Source organism: Eubalaena glacialis, chromosome 3 (genome assembly GCF_028564815.1).
Source record: "Eubalaena glacialis isolate mEubGla1 chromosome 3, mEubGla1.1.hap2.+ XY, whole genome shotgun sequence".
In the NCBI taxonomy this organism is placed as follows: domain Eukaryota; kingdom Metazoa; phylum Chordata; class Mammalia; order Artiodactyla; family Balaenidae; genus Eubalaena; species Eubalaena glacialis.
Window position 1 is genome coordinate 120,596,154 of NC_083718.1, and position 23,244 is coordinate 120,619,397.

A 23,244-nucleotide genomic window follows, 5' to 3' on the forward strand; every position below is an offset into this window, starting at 1 on the left:
CTTTGAAGAAGCAGGCTGCCATGTTATGAGCTTCCGTATAGAGAGGGCAACATGGCGAGGAACTGAGAGCAGCTGACAGCCAGCAAGAAACTGAGGCCCTCAAACCCACAAGGAACTGAATGCTGTCAACAACTATAAAAGCTTAGAAGTGTATCCTTCCCCAGTCAGACCTTCAGATGAGAACCCAGCCCTGGCTGATACCTTGACTGCAGCCTTGTGGGAGACCTTGAAGCAGAGGATCTAGCTATCATGCCTGGATTCCTGATTCCACAGATATTGTAAGAAAATAAATGTGTGTTGTTTTAAGTTGCTAATTGTGTTGTAATATTGTTTTGCAGCAATACCTAACTAATACAGGTGTTTCGGGACAGCATCTCAGGTCACATATACACTATGTTCCCATGGTACATTGGAAAATCCTCAGAACAGCATATTGCAAATGTCCATCTCCTCTCTTGAAGCTGTTGACCATGTCTTATTCACCTCTGAATTTCCTCATCTGTAAAATAGGTTAATAATAGTATCTACTGCTTAGAGCTGCAAATTAGATAATTTAAGCAATGTGCTTTACACTGTGCCTGACTTAATAAGTGCTCATTAAATACTACCTCTAAATCTTCAGGGCGTAGCACAGTACCTGGCACATGTGTTATAAATGTTTGTTGAATAAATGGTTAAATGCAAGAATTGATGGAGAAGTCCAGTGTATCCCAACCTTATGGCAAAATGAAAAGTGTCAGAATTTTGGCCATGATCCCTCAAGGTCTGCCAGAAGAAACCAAGGATGTATTCAACAGTGATGCTAGGATGACTAAGCAAACACAGGCAGAAGCAGGCTCAGTTACGATGGCATCTATTAGAAGCTGCTTCTTTGGTTCTGCCCACTCTGGACACCAGGTTCTTGACTGAAATAGATATGTGGTTTCACTCAGGGGTTCTTTCAATTCAGGCTTTATGAACCCACACTTTGTATTGAGAACAATAAACAGTTTACATACTGATACACAATGCAGTATATAAGAGATTCAGCAGATTGTGATGTGACTTTTTAATTCCTCCTTTCTAAGGATCTGATATAGCCTTTAATCCTCCCTTTGCTACTTCTTTCATTCATGATGCGTTTATGCATTCCACGCACAAATATTTACTGAGGATAACTCTATGCTGGTCGGTGGGTTAAGCACTGGGACTACACAGTGAGCAGAACAGAGCTGCTTGCAGTCCTGGGGCTTATTAGTTGCACAGCTGCTTGGAATCTCTTCTGTATGTCCTGTCAGCCCCCATACTACTCCCTTGCTGTTTGTGCTATGCTGGAAGGTCCTACTCTTGTTTTAGTGGTCTCAGTATTCTTTGTAGTCTTTACCCATTGCTTATGCACTTGCTTCAAGAAGAGTCTTTAGATATTGAGTCTTCATCAATTACATTTTATGGAAGGCTTTCTTCCCTCCAGCAAGCTCCTTGCCATGGGACTAGGCAAGTGATTTTGCAACTAATAGCCTCTTTAATCTGAATTTTCTTTGTGATCTCTTTTCTGTGTTTTCTCTGAGGAGCAGGGGAGATTGGAGGGCCCTTTGATGGTTAGAAAATCTTATGGCTTGGAACATGAGCTTAAAGTGGATCCTGCATTGAGTAACACCCAGACACTATGAAAGCAAGATGGCGGGATGCCCTATCTAACCGACTCTAATAGCTGCTATTTAGCTGTGCGATGGGGTGCAGTAATCACCAACAGAAGCACAGTGAGAGCAGCAAGGAGAAAGCCCAGCCACAAGCAATTTGGTGCATCCCGAAGAGGCCAGGAAGGATCAGCACCTGATGCCCCAGCCCAGCCTACAGCTGCTGCTGATTTTTTAGCCAAAGCTTTGGGTCCACCAGGTAGAATTATAAATCATGACAGACTTGCTTTAAAGTTTGTTTGTTTTTTAAAAATAAAACAATAAAATGAGCAGTCATGAACCTATCACCCAACTTAAGAAATAGAATGTTATAAATATCATTGAAACTCCCTGTGAGTAGGGTTGCCAGATTTAGCTAAAAACAAACAACAATGAAAAAGGACACCTAATTAATGTTCTTTTTATTCTTTTTTCTTTTTTTTTCTAATTAACTTTAAATTTCAGATAAGCAATAGATAATTTTTAGTGTAAGTACACCCCATGCAATATCTGGGATATACTTATACTAAAAACGTTATTCATTGTTTAAATTCAAAGTTATTTGGGCCCCTATGTTTTATCCGGTAACACTACCTGTGTTTAGTCGACCCCATTATATCACAGCTTTGCCAGCACTTAAAATTGTCAGACTTTAAATTTGTACCACTCTAGTAGGTGTAAAAATATCTCTCGTGATTTTATTTTGCTTTTCCTTGATTACTAATGGAATTAAACTACATCTTGTGTATTGGTTGGCCATTCATGTTTCCTCTTCTGTGAAAAGCCTTTTTATCCCTGTTGCTCATTTTCTATTGGGTTGTTTTTAATTTTTCTTACTGATTTTTAGGAGTTCTTCATGGATTCTGTTAATTATATGTGTGGCAAATATGCCCTCTCAATTTTGGCTTGTCTTTTCACTCTCTTTATGTTGTCTTTCATTAAAAAGAAATTCATAATTTGAGTTTTTAAATTTATCAGTCTTTTCCTTTATGATTTGTATTTTCTGCATCTTATTTAGAAAATACTTCCTTACCCAAGGTCATAAAATATTCTTCTATGTTGATATATAAAAATTTTTTAAGTTTTTTCTTTCACATTGAAAGTTTATTTTACCTGGACTTTATTTTATATATGATGTGAGGGAGGAATCCAGAATCATTTTTTTTCTGATATGGATAAACACTTGTTCCCACACTATTTATTAAACAGTCATTTCCACCACCCCCCTACCCCCAACACACACTGCTCGGCAGTGCCAGTGAATCATCTTTATATATTTATGGTTCCACTTCTGGGCTCACTATTCTTTCCTTTGGTCTATTTGTCCATCCATGTTTCAATACCACATTGCCTGATGTACATAGATTTATGAATCTTGCTATTGACATTTGCCAAGGCAACCCTCACCCCCATTCCATCACACACACCCCCTTTTTCTTATTCCTCAAAAGTATCTTGACTGTTTGTGAGCCTTAGCTCTTCCATGTAAAATTTAGGATCAGATTAATAATGTCTATAATAAACTATTGAGATATTGGTTGGAATTGCATTAAATTTGGGGAGAGTTGACATATTTATGATATTGAGTTTTCCTACCTATGGACATGGTATGTCTCTTTATTAGTTTAGGTCTTCTTTAATGTTTTTCAATAAAATTTTTCTTCATAAAGTTCTTGCCTGTATTATATTATAGTTTTATTTCTATTGTAATGGTATCTTTCTTTTTTATTTTGGCTGCACTGGGTCTTCGTTGCTGTGCACGGGCATTCTCTAGTTGCAGCGAGCGGGAGCTACTCTTCATTGCGGTGTGCGGGCTTCTCATTGCAGTGGCTACTCTTGTTGTGGAGCATGAGCTCTAGGGCACACGGGCTTCAGTAGATGTGGTGTGTGGGCTCAGTAGTTGTGGCTCACAGGCTCTAGAGTGCAGCCTCAGTATTTGTGGCGCATGGGCTTAATTGCTCCAGCATGTGAGAGCTTCCGCACCAGGGATCGAACCCGGGTCCCCTGCATTGGCAGGCAGATTCTTAACCACTGTGCCACCAGGGAAGTCCCTGTAATGTTATCTTTTAAAAGTTATATTACTATAATTTTTATGGCTGATGTATGGAAAGGCAATTGGTTTTAGTTTACTCAGCTACTTTGCTAAATTCCCTTCTTAATCCTAATAACTAGACAATAGATTCTTTTGGATATTCTCTATAGGCAGTCATAGCATCTGCTTAATGATGGTACAGTCTTATAATGATTATTTTATTTCTTCTTTGCAGTTTGAATACCTTTTAGTTATTTTCCCTTTTAAATTTTACTAATGAATCATGAGAATAATGTTGAATAGAATGATAGCATCTTCAGCTTGTTCCTAATTTTAAAGGGAATGCTTATAAATTTTACCAAGAAGAATGATATTTTCCATGCCTTTTGTTTTAGCTTTTAATTAAGAAGTTACCTTCTTAATTATAATTTTCAGGGTTTCTATCACAAATTAGGTTGCTTTTTCTCAAATGCTTTTTCTGCATCTTTTGAGATGATCAAATGGTTTTCCTTCTCTAATGTGTTAGTATAAGGAATTACGTTATTTTTATGATGTTAACCCAACTTTGCTTTCCTGGTATAAACCCAGCTTGGTATGATGGAGTGTCTTTTTCATATTCTTCTGGATTTGGTTGATAATAGTTTGTTAGAATAGTTTGCTTTTGCAACTTTGGTTATGAGTAAGAGTGACCTATAAAGTTTTCTTTCTAGTCATATTTTATTTGATTTTAGGATCAATGTTATACTAATCTCACAGGATGGATTGGAAGAATTTAAGATTGGTGCAAGAGGATGCTCAACTAAGTTTCAATTGAAGCACCAAGATTCAAAAGATATAAACTTCCAAAGTGAGATGATAGGACAAGAGAGCCTTTTCAAAGGAAATAGCCAGGAATTAGTTCCTTGACATCAACTCCTCATCCTCTGAAGCATGTAAATGACTTGAGAGAGTGGAGTTTGATGGAGATGTCTCTATAAGATTTTTCAATTTTTTCCTTTGGAAAGTGTTACTGGTATGAATTGAGCCAATTGAAAAGGGATTCAATAATTCCCCTTGGAGAACTCCATATGAGTCCTCTGCAGCTAGGCAGGTCCAGTGGGCTTGTGTCTGGCTCCTACCTAGAACACAGAAGGCAAGACCAGAGCTGGCTAGAGTGAAAGAAAGGTGCTGCTGGGCTTGAATCAGCTTGCATTCCCCAAATTTGCCTGGGCAAAGAATGCATGAGTCTTTCCTTGGCTCACATACAGCCAGGTATGCACAAAAGAGCTGGCACGGGGTCCTCCCAGATTGTTTCAAATAGAGCCAGGTCAGCTGGAAGGTGAACAGGTTTCATTACAGGGGAAGCTGGAGGTGGATGCTGGGGTAGGGAGGTTTGGGGCATTAAATGGGTGTTAATAAGCAACTTCTAGAATGCAATGCCTTCGTTCAGATCAAACGAAATCAGCAGTGGTGTGGTAAGAAAATAGGTTCTCCACAGTTCACAGGAAAGCGCTCCATGAGAGAAAGAACCAGCTTCGGATACCCAGCAGGTCCAGAGGGAGCAGAACACTCTAATAACAGTACCAGTTCAGTAAAGACTTTCTCTTCCCCTTCCTTCTCCATCTTCCAAAACTGGACAGGATCAGAAACAACGCTGAGTGAATGGGCGGTGCAGTGGGGGGTGGCGGGGGGAGGGTGTCAGTTCTTAAGTTATTCTCCTTCAGCTCCAAGCCCACCCTTTCATCCTCTGCTCTGTGATGCTGGGGCCGCAGCCCTGCAAACCACACCTGTGCTTTACCAGTTGTTCCCTGTTGGATTCTGCCAATCGTGGTGCTAGAGGTAGACTGGAAGGCTGGAGGAACAGAAGAGATGTGCCCTCACTGCTTCTCTCCTGTGGACTTCTGTCAGCTCCTGGTCCTTGTGAGTGTCGCTCCAGCACCACTTCTTCACCCCTGCAGTGGCAGTTCCTTCCACAGCACCAGCCAACCCCGTCTGCACTTTCTACAAAACTTGCAGGACCAGACTCGTCGTATCCACTCCTTCACTCTGAAACATGACTGCGTCTTGGCCAGCCACCTCCTCTTCGGAGTCTGGGTTCTCACCTCATGGGCTCCTTCCTCTGAGCTCAGAGACACAAGCACCAGCCAAGCATCACTTCCTCCTCAGGAGCCAGAGTTTCAGCTCTGCGGGGTCCCTTGTCTATGCTTTGAAGCCTTAAGAATATTAACCTCATCCTTTTATTCCTTCAGCCCTGGAGATGGTAGCTGCTTCTTGAAATTGCTACATTTATGATACCTTAGAATTCTCTTCTTGTCTCTTCAGTTGCCTGGTTAGTAACTTTACGTTTAGTTAATAATTCTTTATATTAACTTCTTTCTCAAATAACTGGTATGTTTTTTGTCTCCTTGATTGGACCCTGACTGATGAGGGAGGGATGATTGAGAAGGTGGAAGAGAGAAAGAGAAGACTCTGACTCCATCTCCTGCCCCCCAGATGGGTGGTCAGCCAGCCACAGCCCCTAGCTGGGGGAAAAGAAGGTGGAGTGAAGTCTTAACTTTTAAATTGAAAGCCTAGCTTATTATATTGTACTGGGCATTTTAAGTTACTAATTTGATTCAGGGTTTATGTCTAAAAGTAAATATAAGCATTTCTATTATTCAGTGATAACCATAAAAGTCTGAGTTTTCATCCAATGGCAGGGCGAGAAGATTTAAAGGGACAGTAGGAGGCAACAATATGATCACTTTCTCAATTACATCCCGTGCATCCTGCATATTTAACATACTGGTCGTAATCTGAGGCTGTAATTAAAATGTCTCCTAGAACTCACAAATAGAACTCTGGAAACCTAAGATTTCTTTTGTGGGAAGATGTTTTACTACTGATTATGCTTTCTGGTTCTTATTTAGTCAACTTTGGTAAGTTATATTTTTCTGGGATTTTTTCCATTTGAAATGCACATTTTCCAACTTACTGGCATAAGGTTTTCTATCTTATATTTCTATTATCCTTTTGATCTCTGTGTGTTCTCCTTTTTCATTCCTAATATTATTTGTACCTTCTCTCTCTATATTTTTAAAATTTCCTTAATCAGTCCTTCCAGGGGTTAGTCTCTTCAAAGAGCCAGTCTTTGGCTTTGTTGATCATCTTAATTGTATCTATTATCTGTTTCTTTCGTTTAAGGTTGTTTCCTTCTTTTTACTTTCTTTGGGAATATTCTGTTGCTTCGTTTCTCCCTTCTCATGGTTGATGCTTCGCTTATTAATTTTAAGCCTTTCTTCTTTTACCAAATAAACATTTAAAGCTGTTTTCTCTTATGTGTACTTTGGAGAACTCATCATCCTCCTCTGTCTTGGCCGCTTTTCTGTGATCTGAGTGAATTCACTGCATACCGTAAATTTTGAGTGCAGTGTCATGCGATTCTTGCTCTTCACACTTTTTGATTTCATGTTGACCCCCAAGTTAGTAAGTAATGTGTTTTTGCTCTTTTAAAACTCTTTCTCGAAGCATAATGTAGAAGATGTAAACATATATTCATATAGCACAGAAAAGTGCACACATAATAGCTTGAAAAAGTTTCAGAAACGGTACACACCCATGTTTCCACAGATTAGGATTTAAACAGAGATGACGAGCATTTCTTTACTGAGATGGGAATTCACATAACATAATGTTAGCCATATTGAAGTGTACAGTTCGGTACATTCACAATGTTGTACAACCACCAGCTCTATCGAGTTCCAACACATTTTCATGACCCCAAAGAAAACCCCATCACAGTTAAGCAGCCACTCCCCATTCCTCTCTCCTCTCAGGCCTGGCAACCACAATCTGCTTTCTGTCTCTGGATCTTTAAGTAATGTGCTTTTAAATGTCTAAATGTATGGAGGTTTTAAGTTGTAATTTTTTTCTGCTTTCTAACTTAATGATGGCACAGTCTTATAATAGTGATTCTTTAAACCTTTTTGAGATTTGATATTTGCTTTAAGCCTTAATTCAACATCAGTTTTCGTAAATGTAATGTGTGATTTTGGAAAGAATATGTACTTTCCAGTGGTTGAGTGCAGTGCTCTGTATAAGTTCTTTACATCAAACTTGTTAATCATGTTGTTCAAAATCTTTTTAACTTGACTGAATGTTTTTGGCTGTTTGATCTATCAATTACTAAGAAAAAAGTGTTAAATCTCCCACTCTGATCATGGATTTGTCAATTACTTCTTGAAATACTGTCAGTTTTTGCTTTAGTGATAGACTTCTCAGATAACACAGAGAGGCACTAATCAAAGCAGAAACTTCAAATGTGCTACATTTGCAAAAAGATTATCAGCTGGCTCAGTCTTTTCTGCCGTATTAACCCAATTTAGTCAGTCTTTCCAGAATAAGGTGGCCCTTGCTCTATCTCCTGCCCCCTCTCTTTTCTTTCCTCCCATTCCAACAATACATACACTTAAAATCCAAAGAATGGTCTAAGAAGATGTGGAATAAAAATACTGTAGACCAAGTATCTCAAGATTAGATATCCAGCTATCCAATAAGGGAATTCCTTATTTCATTTAGCAATACAGCTGAAAATATCTTTAAAATTATTGTTTCACTAACTACCATACAACCTTATAGTTTTTCATTTTCTGCAAGGGTCACCGGGCACCAAGGACAGTACTGGACTGAGGGCAGACCAAGCACTATTGGCATATCATGTCTGTGTGGTCTCCAGTGTTTGTGCTGCTTCTTCATCAGGCAGTGAAGGATGAATTGTGATTCGGTCCACTAGCAGGGAAAGCCTCTATCATCCCACCGCTGAATTCACTCTGTGTTTATTTGCTACCTTAGCCAGAACAGGAAAGAGAAGCATAGGTAGTGAATGGTTGGGCTGGGTCCAGCATCTTTATTCCTCGTTACCTTCTACATCTAATACAATTGCTAACTGAAATAATTACTGTCTTTACCTGGTAGCGACATTCTATTTTGCTTATAAGACAGGCTGACGGATGTGCTTTGAAAAAAGCAGCAAACGTCTTTCACTGAGCTTGGATTCATTTCCCTTAGCAGATGATTTCAGTAACTTCATATCATTTTTCATCTGGCAGGTCAAGGAAAGCCAAGTTTTGAGAGAAATAAAGCTTGTTCCTTGGAGTGGGACAATGCCACGGAAGGTGAAACAACTTCATTTTCTATGCAGATGTGAGTGCCCTTCTGGTTTTTGCAGGGAGAGGTGCCTGGATTTGCTCCGATCAACTTGTGGTGCTCATACTAATTGGTTGTTTGAAATGGGCTGCCCAGCTGGCAGCTGTTTGAGCCGCCAGAATGGCCCTGGGGTTGCTGAGTCATTTCTTTCCCGAAGACTGAATGGCCTATTATTTGAAAGGGAAGATGGAGCCAACCCAGTTTGTCCCAACTTGCTGTGGGTGACCTAGGGAGGGGGCCGCCTCTCCAGTTTGGCTCTTGAACTGTGAAGAAGTCATTTGCATCTTAGCACAAGAAACAGCCTGGGGAGCTGGTGCTACCTCTGGTTCCCTGGAGCCTGGAGGGCAGAGAAGGTCATCAATTCTGCTGGGCCAGTGTACAGTGTGAGAAAGAGACCCAGAGATGAGTCAGGGTGTGCAAACCGGGCAGCTGGCGTGGTTTATAATCTTTGGGGTTCTTTACCCCAGGACCCTTGTCTTGCTCATTTTTCTGAGCTGAGAAGTAATGCCAAAGAAAAGGACCGTGGAGCAGATAATGACTTGCCAGGTATTGTGGTGATGAACAGTCTAATATTCATTTATAGAGCCCTGTATGCATCTAGTCCATCTACATGTATTTATTGAACACCTATTATGTGCCAGGAATGGTACTGAGTTCTGTGAGGGATATAAAAACAGAAGTCCAACAAGATCTCTGCCTTCAAACTCCTTATAGTCTAATCAGGGGCCCAAGACATAAATATAAAACATTAAAGAACAATATAATAGTTAAATGAGGCCAAAGTAATCAACATTAAAAAAAAATGCCAAACTCATTTCTCACAGTTGATAAATTTCTCTCAACCCCCAGAGGTAGACAAATGACTTGAATCTTCAGCAGAACTGCCTATGTGAATAATAATGAACAGAGGCAACATTCTTGAGGGCTTACTATAGATAGAACATTTCTAAGCCCCTTACCATTATTTTATTTAATCTTCAGAAAAATCACTAAAATGTAACAAAAATCTTAAAGAGTGAGGCACGATTCAGGTTTAAAACTAGATACTGCAGTAAACACCACTCCTTTGAATTTCAGCCTTGGCCCGATTTGTGTCAAAGCCTGGAACAAAAATTCTTTATGCTGTCACGTGTTACATCTGAGAAACTGATCCAGGTCCAGGCTATAATATTGTGATATAGACCCATAAGTGTACAAATAGGCCCGTGACTCTGCATCGTAGGGGTTAACGGCAGGAGGCAGGAACAAACCTTGGTTAATAGGACAGCTTTATGGAGGAGAAAGCCTTTCGATACAATTCAAATGTTCTATTTACAGATTAGGAACTGAGATAGAGATTGAAAGTTTCAACCTATGAACTTTCAACCAAGCATCTCAAGATTAGATATCCAGCTATCAAGTTGTTTAACAAAGGAGCAACTTGGTTCTCGTATGGCTGGGGCGCAGCTCCTTACGATACCAGAGTATAAAACTGTGATCTTTACAGCCTTACTCTTCAGCGTTCTCAGGGGGCTTCCTCTGGGGTAGCGGAATACTGCACGAATAAGATGTAATACCAACCACGTCACCCCTTTGCTTCAAACTCTTGTAGGATAAGGTCTACAGATAAGGGCCTGGCACTCAAGGCCCTGCTCAGATTCAGGGCTTTAGCCCCTCTTCAGCGCCATCCCCCAGTATGGCACAGAGTTCACGCTCTGACAGCGTCCATAGGCTTTTGCCACCTTGCCATCAGCCAGCTCAGTGGGCATGCAGAGCACCTACTGTGGGTCATGCACTGTGCTCACCTTGGTGGCAGATGCCATGATGTCCCCTGCCCACGTCTGGAATGCCCACCCACTGTCCATTGCCTGGGCCCTGCTACGTGTCCTTGACGACCAAGCCTACGTTGCATTCCCTCCAGGGAGCCTGGGTTGGGTGACATAGTCTCCTCTGTGCTCTCATTTATTGGTGTCGTGTTTCTGGGTGTGTCTTAATCCCTTAGACTGTACGTTCCTTAAGGGTAGAGACTCATCCATGTTGTATCCCTAGCACTTGTCATAGAGTTTGGCACATAGTAGGTGCTCAATAGATGTTTGAACTTAAAAGGAAAGGCTGGTGGGGACACACGTGAGAGGCTTATATTCAAGGTCATCGGGAGGGGAGGGTAAAATGGGGCAGTGCACGTGTTAAGTGACTGAATGATTATTTTCCCTGGGGAGGAAACATGTGCGCAGATTCCTTGGCATTCCTTTTCTGTGCAGGGGGATCTCTGCTTTCGGTGGGCTGATCATCATCTCCACTGGAGGCATGTCCTACTCTAGAGGGGAGGGTGTAGACCTCAGCCCAGCCCTCTGCCCCTTGCAGTGGGGGAGGGTAAAAATGCGAGTAGGTGTTACTGACCTAACGGGACCCAAGATGAGGATGGGGAACTAGGAAGGATGGAAGTTTGAGTCGCAGTCCAAGATGCTGTGACTGGTTATGGGATGACTTGCATGGCAGTTATGGTCAGGAAGCCCAGTGTGGAAGACTGGAGGGACAGAGGCCCCAAATCCTGTGGCCACTCTCTGCCAGTGGCCACCAACAGCACAACAAGAATAATAAACACTGGTAGAGGGCTTTACTATCCGCGAGGCATTGTTCTAAGCCCTTTCTATAGTCATGTAATGGGACTAGCTGGGGAAGAAGGGGTCCCGGTCTACAAAAGGGTCCTCTGAAATGTGCGGACTTCATAGAGAAGAGGGAATTGGTGCGGTTTCAAGCACCTCCTCAGAGGAGGTCAAGATCAGAGCGAGGAAGAGTACCTGTAATCCTGAGGTTGGCCTTGAAGAATTAGAGAAACCACCAGCCTGTGCCCCCCACCTGGTCCAGCAGCCAGGCCTCCGGTAGGGGGAGCCTTTCGGGGCCCGGCTTCCTCTCGTAGCCTTTTCGGCTGCCCATCCCGATGAGCTCAGAGCGGCCCCTTTGGAGTGGCCCTGCCAAGCCCTGGACGCCCCCAGACCACCCCACCGCCACCCCGAACCTGCCTGTCAGGATCGGGCTCCCTGCTGGGAGGAATATAAATATGGATGGAGCATGGCATCTTCAAACATCACACAAGAGCAGAGGGGCAGCCAGTTCCAAATGATAATATTTGAAAAGCCACAGGGAGCCTCTGTTGCTGTCGAGTTAGAATTGCTCGTCTTTCATGTGATTCAAGAAGGCCTCGTGCGGTTTTTTTCTTTTCCTTAGAGACATACCAGGGTGTCTCCTCTCCTGCTACAGCGCTGAATGGTTTTTAAGGTTTCTAAGTAGACTGCATTTACATTTGCTACTCGTTCTCTAAATGAAAGGCAGGCTGAAACACATTCATGAGCGTCCTGATTACTGCAGCCCTTGAGAAATTAATTAACGACAGTGCAGTTGCACTTAACATTCCTCCTGCTTCCCAAGATGAGTCGGAGAGCCCAGGAGCTGCATCCAACCCCAACCGAGAGCCGCCACACACGTCTTCAGCCAAGGGTCCGCTTTTCCTGGGCACATTTTGAGTTGCTTTTCCTAGAGAATGCTATTCCCTGGATAATTAAGCGATAGTGTCTTTCTCACGGCCTGGAGTTTTCCCCTTAAACTAGGTGGTCTTAGCTTGAAGAGCCTTTAGTTTGTCTCGTTTCTTTTCCTTCTTCTTGTTTTTTGTTTATTTTTGTTTGTTTGTTTGTTTTTAGAAACCAGTATTAAGCACCACCTGGTCTTTCCCTTATAAAATAACCCACACTTAAATGGTGCTTATTTTGTCAGGGACTCTGTGTGTACATGTGTACACATTTATTTATTCAATCTCACAATAACTGGGGTAGGTGCTGTTATTATCTGTGTTTTATAAAGAGTGAAATAAAGGAACAGAGTTGTCAATTAAGTCACTTAAGGTCACACAGCTAGTAAGTGGCAGAGTCAGAATCTGAACTCAAGGGATTGGCTCAGAATCCATGCCTTAACGACTAATCACATCTACACCTACCCACACAGTTGTATTTTGGGTCAAGTTTTTAAAATCCAAAATGTGTTTATTGAGGTGGTTTCTTATTGAACTTGATTCGGGGTGCTTTCTGTGCTGCTTCTGCCCTAAGGGACATCCTTCAATGACCTTGTTTTGCCTCCCAAACTACTGTTTGAGCATGGATAAATACTGGGTAATTTTATAGCGTCCAGGCATTTCACATCCGGAGACAGGAGTTGGGCTCTGCACCAGGAGTTTTGTTTGTGTTTTTTTCTTCTCTTCTGGGGAGGGATGAAGGAGATCCTTCGTAAGAAGCATATTCTCAGGCTGAAAAGAGTGGAAGGAAGTTGACATTTTTTAGATGAGGATCCAGAGGCTCAGAGAGGACTATTATCTTCTCAGGGTCATGCAGATTGGTTTCTGTTGTTGTTGTCTTCTGTGTGTGTGTGTGTGTATGTGTTTTCTTGGTCTGACTCTGCAAAACTACAAACTGGCTGATTCCAAATTGCTGTTCTTTCCACCACACTGCACTGTGTCCATGTGGTTCTACTGGATGAAGCATTCGCTGAGATGGCTACGCTTTACACTTATTTCTGATCTCAGGGCTAATGTAAGAATGAAGCAACCTTACAAGTGTGAATCCCAGAGGCCAGGTTCTTAGAAGAGTTGTGCAACTTTTTGGCACCCTCAGGAAGCCCTGAAATAAAGCTGAGGACCAGAGTAGCGTTCGCGGTCATCCTGGTAGCAGTCACATTTACCTCGTAAAAACAGAGAAGCAGCAAAGACTCAGCAAGACACCTCCAGAAGTAGCTTTAGTTGGACAGTGTTTCCAGGTAAGAGAAAGAAAACAGTCCTAAAAGAAAGCGATTTGCACAAAGAGCAACGCGTCTTCCAGGTGACATGCAGCCTCAGAAACCTTCTTTCCTGCGCACAAAGCCCTGTGGGCCTGGCAGCACCCTCCGTGAGGCAGCGCAGAGCGATGTGGCTTACAGGCTGGGCACAGGGGGGTTTGAACTCAGCCTAGACACGGGCTCAAGCCTCAGCGCTGCCATGTCCTAACTATGAGATCTGAGGCAATCTAGGTCATCCTTCAGCCTCTGTTTCACCATCTGTAAGGTGGGAGAGTAATTGTACCAGTGTCATAGGACTTTTGTGACAATTAAGACGATATATGTAAGGAGCACACAAGGTGTAACATATACAATAAGCACTTAATAGTAGTAGCTATTCTTAGCATCCATAGTGCTCTTTGCCAGATTCTCCCTTCTTCTAAGCACCCACTGGTCCCTCTGAAATGCTCTCCACTCAGGATTCTGCTCAAAGGGCAGCTCATTAGCAGACCTTCCCTGACCACCCCACCCAGGGGAGCTTGTATCCTCCTACCTTGCTTTACGCTTTTCCTGGTGTGGATGACTATCAGATGCTAGGTTATACAGCCATGTGTTTGTTTGTTGATTGGCTGTCGCCTTCCCAAGAACATTAGCGCCGTGATGACAGCAATTGTGTCGGGTTCACTACTGGATTCTTGGTGGCTAGACCAGTGTCTGCCATTTAGGGGGTACCAAGTCAGTGCTTCCTGAAGGCACATGAGTACAAGGCGTCTCTTCTGAGTAGATTCTGATTCTATACAATGGCACAGCCTAAAAGTGGACGTCGGGCACAGGACCTGTTGTGTACCTGGGACAAGCCTTGGGTTTCAGGGTGACAGCAGAGTGCCCGAGAGGCCTGACCCTCTGAGGCACTGAGCTGTGCTCCAGGGAGCCCTACACCCCGAAGTGCCCAGCAAACACTGCCCTGGGCTGGAGGGATCCGAACCCATGCATCGCTTTCTTTGCTGGAAAGTTATAGCCTGAAGAGACTCTCGGGAGCTCCCCTCCCTGCTCTGCCTCCTGATCATCACCCCCTCCCCTCTCTCTCAGGATTCATTATGGGCGGTGCAACTTCCTCAAGGACTCAAAGCACATCTTAAAAGTAATCCGTGGCAATGGATAGTTTACTGCTTTTAAACTCAGGAATGATTTTTTTTTTTAAAGGCAGCACATAGCTCGGATCATGATTTTCAATAAGTAAAAGCAACCGTGAGTTTTGCTGCTGGCTCTACCTGGCTGCTACTGAGATGCAGCAACCTGTGTTGGTCACGCCTCCTTGGGCCCCCGGGGATGGCACCTGGTGGGTGGGGTACGAAGAGCTGCCTCCTTCCTGCTGCTGCCTGGGGAGAAGCCAGAGGAGACAAGGCTCAGCGAGCATTCCGCACCCTGGCCCCAGCGCGCCCAGCCTCCTTGGCTCACGCACCCCATCAAGATCCAGAGAGAGGTTGAACTGGATACAATAACGCACCTCAGAGCCACCAGTGGAGGTTGATGTAGAGGAGCCTCTAAAGGGCATGTGGTTTCTCCAAAGTGCACAGTGCTTGTAAATTCTAAGCACTTTCAGAAGTTGTAATAAGCAGATGTGTGGCTTCCCTAAGCCTGCATGGAGCAGAGAAATCGAGCAAGAGGAAAAAACTAATTAAATGTAACAAATAGCAAAACAGAGAGTATGCTCCATAAACTCTAGCATGACCCAGCAATTCATGCTAGAATTTAGTTAATTTAGATAATTCATGTTCGAATTTAGTTTCGTGCTGGGTAGTGAGATTGGCAAGGTAAAGAAGAAGCTGTCTTTGGTCATTAGCTGTCAATTATTGTCTATGCTGTAGGCGGTATTTCCATGTTAACACACATGTGATATAGCATCACTATGACAGTAACTCTACTGCATAAGGCCCATGGACAGATGCAATCATGAAGGGATATAATACCTCGAATCATGCATTTGGGTGCACCCGAACTGTCCCGATGATGTGGCAGGGTGGGTCCGGAAGTACACAGGAACATGTTTTTCCTTAGCCATTCCACGTAAAATCACAAGTCTGTGGCTCTCTGGACAAACCTAGCTGGATTTCCTGGGCAACGTTCAGGTCTCTGGCTGTGGACGGGTTGTTTCTTTTAATTATTTTCTCCCCGGCTTGGAGTGTTTCTTTGATACACATGGCTCTTATTGAAGAGAACATTTATTTGGGATTTCCTGGGCAAGGTTGTGCCAGAGAAGGAGTGGCCTCCCGCTAGGCAGGGATGCTCTCTCATCGATGTACACAGTTCCCACTGTGGAAAATTAGGATACCGACAATCTGATGTCCTAACCATCTCCTGGGAGCCTGGAGAACTCGATCCACACCCCAGATGCTGGTCCCCACCAGACAGGGCCAGCAGATAGCCTGTGACCATCAGGACCGAAGGCTGGCAAACAGATCTAAGAGTCTATGGAAGAGCTCCATGTTGTAAGTTTCAGCCTCAAAACAATCCAGGTGGTGGGAAGCTTTCCTGCTCTCTCCCCTCCAACTCCTGTACCTACTTTGTGCCCCCATGAAACCTGATACTTCATTCTAACACGGCACCTGTAACATTTTGCACTGATTTTTTCCCCCATATCTGAAAGCCTCATGAGGACCCATGGGGGAGCCTGAGCTTGGTACAGTGCCTGGAACATAGCAGATAATACATGCTTGTTTGCTTATCTGTCAGAGGACCTTCCTGCTGAGCCTGGCAGGGAGTGTATTTATGCACGGGAGCAGCCTCTGCCTTACAATCAAATGCATGATGGATCTGAACACGAAATGGGGCCAGGTGTGTAAAGAAATCCAACAAGATAGCTTGGGTCAGGAATGCTTACAAAAATTTCCTGGTCCAATCCCAAGGGCAAGGATGGCTCGAGTAGCTGGGATTCAGCTTAGCCTGGTCAGTGGAAGTTTCCCTCCTCTCCTGCAGGGTCCTTTGTGGAATCCTGGGAGACAGAAACTTAGCCCCAGGTCTCGGCTGATTGATAACAAGGTCACCTTTGACAGTGACTTAAGGTCTCTCAGGACCCAAATCATATTCAGTTTCTCACCCTGTGGTGATAATCATGTTGTGGAAATCAATAATACACCCTTGTGTAGCAGACATCTGGCCTCCTGGGGTTTCCGTGATTGAGGAATGTGCACTGATGGTGGCAAAGAAAGGACTAGCCTACTTGGTTAGATCGGAGTCCTGTGGGAGTCCTGTGGGAGCTGGGTGGGCCCTGCATGTGAACAGAGAGAAGAGGATGGAAAGGCCTTGCCCTGAGGAGTGGACTGATAGGCTCACTGCTCCAGAAAAGATGGGCCTTTCCCAGACCTAAAGTGGGATCCAGAGCCCCTTCTCTGCAGCTCTGAGACTTGGTTTGGTCCTTCCTCACTGTGGAGTTGCCCGCCTGTGAAGGGAGGGCATGTGTCGAGGGAATCCCATGCACACTGAGAGCCAGGCCCAGGTTTCCCTGGAGAGGCTTCGTGGCCCACAGAGCTTGAGGAATTCCTTCCTAGCAGCTTGTCAACTGCACCCACTTTACCCGGGATTTTGACAACGCGGATGCTTTTTTAAATGGTAGATTTATTTCATTGCAAACAAAAGGGCATTCAGGCTCCAGGGCCCTGGATGGGTCCCAGAGTCTCCCATGCCCAGGGCCCAGGCTGCCTTCTCCACCCAGACAGCATCCTCCCTCCTGGGCCAGGCCAGAGGCTCCTGCACGGGCTCAGGGGGGCTGCACTCTCTCCCAGATGAAGGTGAGAAAGATGGATGGACCACTGCAGGCAACTTGCTCTGTGGGAACACAGAGCCCAGGCATCTGCTTGGGGCAGAAGCTCCAGGTGCCCCGTGAGAAAGCTGTCGGGGCCCTGGATGTGCAGTCAGGGGAGGCTGATGGGCCGGGTGCTGGCTGCCAGCCAGGGAACACAGAATGTTCCTTCACAGAACAGCGAGTCCATCTGGGTGGGCAGCCGCCCCATAGCCAGCCTCGCCTTGACTGTGTCTTTGCCATTTGGAAGGCCACAAGCTATCATTGTTCTCTCAGATGCCCTTCTGCGAGGCCAAGAAGGCCGGTCCCATTGTCCCCTTGCCCTCCCCTCCGCCCTCCCACCTGCATCCTGGATGCTCTCCCCCTGCTGCCACCTGTCTTTGTACAAGGCATGTCTTTTATTTTACTTAGTTATTGAATTTTTGAATTTTATTTTATTTATTTTTTATACAGCAGTTTCTTATTAGTTATCTATTTTATATGTATTAGTGTATATATGTCAACCCCAATCTCCCATGTCTTTTAGAAGTCTTTCGGGACAGGCCGGGAGGAGAAAGGCATGTTTAATGGGGACGTGAGCCATTTATTAAAGTCATCGGGTCAATCTCCTGTCAAGTGTTAAGCCTTTCTGTCCTGCAGAAAGGAAGAAACACATCTGTGGGGTGTACACAAAACTGCTCAGAGAGACTAGGCAGGGAGCCTGCTGCCACAGCACCATCAATTTCATCATCATCGTCATCATTATCATCATCAAAAAGCATCTGATTGCCCATGACATCCAACTGAGAGGGAGATTTGGGTGGGAGGCAGCTGAACTTGAAGGGAGGAGGCCTGGATTTCAATCTGTGTCCTAGCTCTGTGCCTCTGAGCATGGCATGGGAAACCAAATTGTCCACTGCTGTTGTAGACACAGCCCTCGACCTCCATATATCCCCAGCCCATGCCCATGGCAGACATGGCTAACCAGTCCCTCTCCCCAAGAGCCTTAGAACATGGACTCTTTCTGTTTTTTTGGCTGCGCTGGGTCTTCATTGCTGCGCGCTGGCTTTCTCTAGTTGCAGCGAGCAGGGGCTACTCTTAGTTGTGGTACACGGGCTTCTCATTGCGGTGGCTTCTCTTGTTGCCGGGCACGGGCTCTAGGCACGCGAGCTTCAGTAGTTGTGGTGCGCGGCCTCAGTAGCTGTGGCTTGCGGGCTCAGTAGCTGTGGCTCGCGGGCTCAGTAGTTGTGGCTCGTGGGCTTAGTTACTCCGCAGCATGTGGGATCTTCCCAGACCAGGGATCGAACCCGGGTCCCCTGTATTGGTAGGCGGATTCTTAACCACAGCGCCACCAGGGAAGTCCCGAGCGTGAACTCTTAACACAGAGCTCCCGACAGCCAATGCCCACTGATTTGAAGGGCACTCAAGATGAAACCTAGTTGCCATCACTGCCCTAGGAATTTATAACCTGGAAATGAAATTTTGTACCAAGAACAGACTAGGACATTAAAAAGAGAGAGAGAGAGAGAGAGAAAGAAAGAAAAGGAAAGAAAAAAGCTTAAAAATCAATAAAGAAATAAATCCACCTGAACAATCTGGACTGTCCAGATGAATGATACTTAATTTTTAGGCAAGATATCTGCACTGAATCATTTTATTTGGATAGATCCAGAGTTAGAGAGATATTGAAACATACCTCAAATCAGACATGCTCTTTCTTCATACATATGGAGTTCTGGAAGGGAAGGAACCTTAGTCCAGCCTTTTCATTTCAGAGATGAGGAAATAAAAGCCTCAGTGGTTGTGATTCCCCAGCCCACCCAGCTTGGCGGAGGCCACGACAGAAAAGAACCCAGGTTTTCTGGTTCCCATCCCAGTGCCCTCTCCTCCACTGACTACACTGTCTTGCTTGGCATGAAAAAAAACCCAAAACAAAAAAGCACAGCTATTTAAGGCACAGGCAATGAATGGTTTTCAATGGTGTTTGTGGTGAAAATTAACGAACCAATGGCCCCCTCACTGAGACCATAAAAAACAAAGTACCAAACGTTGCTTAACTGAACAGGGGGTCAGAACGCCTTCATTCTGATGTCACTCCACCACTCCCTATTTGGATACCTGGGGAGAGTCACCTCACCCGTTTTTGACCTGGGTTTTCTTGCCTATACAGTGGACACCAATACTGCTGCCTGTACTTGCCCCACCAGGATATAGAAACAAAACAAAAGATGTGGAACTTCTGGCTCCAGGAAAACAGCAGTCACCATGAGAGGGGTGATGAGCCATCAGGTAGTGTCTGTCATTCCAGGATTAGTGGCAACATTGGGCAAATGTGTGGGATAAATGCACCGCAGCTCAAGGATGACTCAGGTGCTTCAAAGGAGGGCCAGGCAGGCTTCAGAAATGGTCTTTATTTAGATGGGAATGTCAGGAAAAGGAAAAACTCAGAGGGAGCTTCTAAATGATGAAGAATTGGTCCAAGTTGGCAGGTGACCCAAGGGGTCCTTCCCTTCTCTTTCTGTGTCAGATGTCTGGCGGAGGGTTCTGACAGCGGGGTAAGGCCTAGGATGGAAGCACTGCATGCATGCTTAATGAGTGTTAACTGCGGAGCAGCTGAAAGCATTAAGGACCAGCGCGTAACAAATTAGCACACAGGGAGTAACCCAAACACCTTTCCCCATTGCATGTGTCAGGGCACCTTGCTGGGTGTTCCTGACATCAGGAGCCCAGCTTTGGAGCCACATGCCCACCACACCAGAAATCACATCTGTCTGGCACATCTGCACTTTTTCTGCCAAGTATTAATTCACATTTATAATAAATAAGGCATTTACACAAGTGGAGAGGTTCAGAGTTCAGGATCTGTTCTGGTTTGAACTTTTCTGCCATTTCTGCCCTGTGTTAACATTGGGCAATCATGTAACCTCGCTAATCCCTATACTTCTCTATGGCAAGGTCTTTGCCATAGGAAGTGGCAGTGTGTTCACACAAAATATCTTTCTAGGACGTGAATTAAACATCTGTTTCTCCCAGGTCTGGCAGTTTGCCGCACTCCTGCAAAGGAAGGACTGAACTGGCTTTATTCTCTTACTTCAATGGAGGAAAGACCATTCTTTCCTCCATTGAGCGGAAGGCATTTTAGGGAGAAAAGGGCTCCAAATAAGCCACTAGGTGGCGCAAGAGTTCTACCAATGAGACCACAGCTGGCCCATGGCCCTTTTAGAGAAATTGTGGAAAGGAATTTGAAGCATCCTAGAATTTCAAAGCAGGATTGGGCCTTAGAGATCATCTAGTTCAACTCTATCGTTTTGAGGCCAGGTAAGTGGAGCTCAGAGAGATGAAAGATCTTTCCTGGTATAAACAACCAGTTAGTGCAAAACTGGACTTAGAAACCAGGTCTCCTCCCTCTGGATTAAGCTCATTTAGTCAAGCCACCATGTTTTCTTTCTCTCCTTAATGTGTGTCTTGGATTCTTGGCCACGACTGAAGCGAGAAGTGGCTTTGGTGTTGAGAATTAAACATAGGAAGGACAGGAAGGGAGTGGTGTTGCTAGGTCTCTTTCCCAGCAGTGTGGATGGACCTCTCAGCTGACCCAAGGGCCTGGGCTACAAGGTACAGAGAATTCAACTGTAGTCCTGCCCATCCAGGCTCAGGCTCTGCAGCCGCTGTTGTCCTGCCCCGGGCTGTAATTGAGCAGATCATGAGGCTCAAAGCCAGATAGAACCCAGCCTGGAGGCAGCAATGCTAGGTCCACTCTGCTCCGCACTTGCCAAACACAAGTCACTGTCCTAAGACTTGGTTTTTGGCTTTAGTAAAGCAACATGGCAAAGGGAGGGTGAACTCTGCCATCAAATTTCCATCCAAAGACCACAAGGACCCAGAAAGTGAACCTGCCATGGTTTTTATTTTTCTATGTTCTTTATTCTTTTGCATATGCCCTACCACGTTCCAGAAAGGAATGAAAGTACAGCTGAACAGTAGGAATATTTCACAGAGACCAAGAAATATTTGATGATAATGATGATTCATTAAACAGAATCTATCCAAAAATATTTATTGGATGCCAAATTTGTTTTTATATATGTTCTGGTTGATGTTGACACTCCATCAACCAGAAATCACATCTATCTGGACATCTGTGCTTTTTCTGCCAAGTATTAATTCACATTTATAATAAATAAGGCATTTACACTAGTGGAAAGGTTCAGAGTGCAGGATCTGTTCTGGTCTGAACTTTTCTGCCACTGCTGCCCTGTGTAACCCTGGGCAATCATGTAACCTCGCTAATCCCTATACTTCTCTTCTCTAAAACTGGAGTCATGTTTTGATTCTAAATTATCTTACAATGACAGGTAATGCCACCTGGTATCCAGATGTTGTTTCCTAAATACCGTGTTCCCTTGAAAGGAACCAGGGCTCCTTTGGAAAAGTGATTGATTATCAGACTGAGGCAGGGAAAACACAGGATAAATCTGGAACATTTTAGTGGTGGCAAAAAGCAAGAAAGTACCCCCAAAAGGACAACAGCAGCATGTCAAAAGGGCACAGGACATGTCAAAAGGACAACAGTATGTCAAAAGGGCACAGAAGCTAATCTGAAGGAGCTCCCAATGGCCAGAGCTAGAACAATTTGAGCAGCAAAATAAATAATAATAGAATCAGATTATAATTCATAGCCTAAAATATTCCTGAGTCAATACTGATGTAAATAAATTGTCAAATTAATAAATAAATAAAAGGGGGGAGAAGGGACAACTTTACAGAAGAATTAAAATTAATAAATGAGGGACTGAGGCACATATAAAAATCACCTTTAGAACACCGCAGGCAAGATCCACAGATGCATGCTAAAATCAGTGGGCAGAAGTTTGAAGGGAAACAGATTATTTGAACAGTCTGAAAGTATCTCCCTCAAGACACTTGTTAATTACAATGGGAATATAATAACTTGACAGTGGGAAAACCCAGCAGACACCACCTTAACCAGATGTTCATGGTCAACATCACCAGTTATAAGACACACTGGCATCACCAACCCCTGGATATGATGGACTGAGACGGGCACATCACTTCTATGTGCTCTTGATAAAAACACATACCTTCGATCTAATCATAAGAAAACATCAAACAAACCCAATCTGAGAGATATTCTATAAAAATAGCTGACGAGAACGCTTCAAAAGCATCAAGGTGATGAAAGACTAGGAAAGACAGAGGAGCTGTCACAGATTTGAGAAGACTAAAGAGAAATGACAACTAGATGGAATGTGGGGTCCTGGATTGCAGCCTGGAGCAGAATAAGGACGTTAGTGTTCCTGACAGAGGGGACGGCAAGAGACATGGACCCCTCACCCTCTGGCAGGAGGGGGCCTGAATCAGCTTCTGTTACCCCCTTGCTGTACAAATATTATCATTTTTTTACATGTGCCACGATGGGAAAGAAGTTAGACAGCACTGAGGTTGGGGACCAGACCAATGGTGAACCTTTCCACTACCCCTCCTGCTTCCGTCTTGCAGATTGGCAAAGGGCCAAGAGCTACCTCTGAAATCAGTGACCCCGACCAGGCTGGGGCTGGTGTGTTCTGGGCAGAACCTCACATCTGTGGGCTCCAGTTTGGGCCTGGTTTTATTTCTAGGAGACAGCCCAGAACTTACTAAAACATATAATATACTAGGAAGAGCTCTGAGATAAAACACATCTGGGTTTAAATCCCACTCACAGCTGTGCAATTTAGGGTAACTTACTTAACCTCTCTGACCCTTGATTTCCTCATCTATCGAATGAGGATTAATCATGGTACTTACCATTAAGTGTTGGTCAGAAGGATTTAATGAGA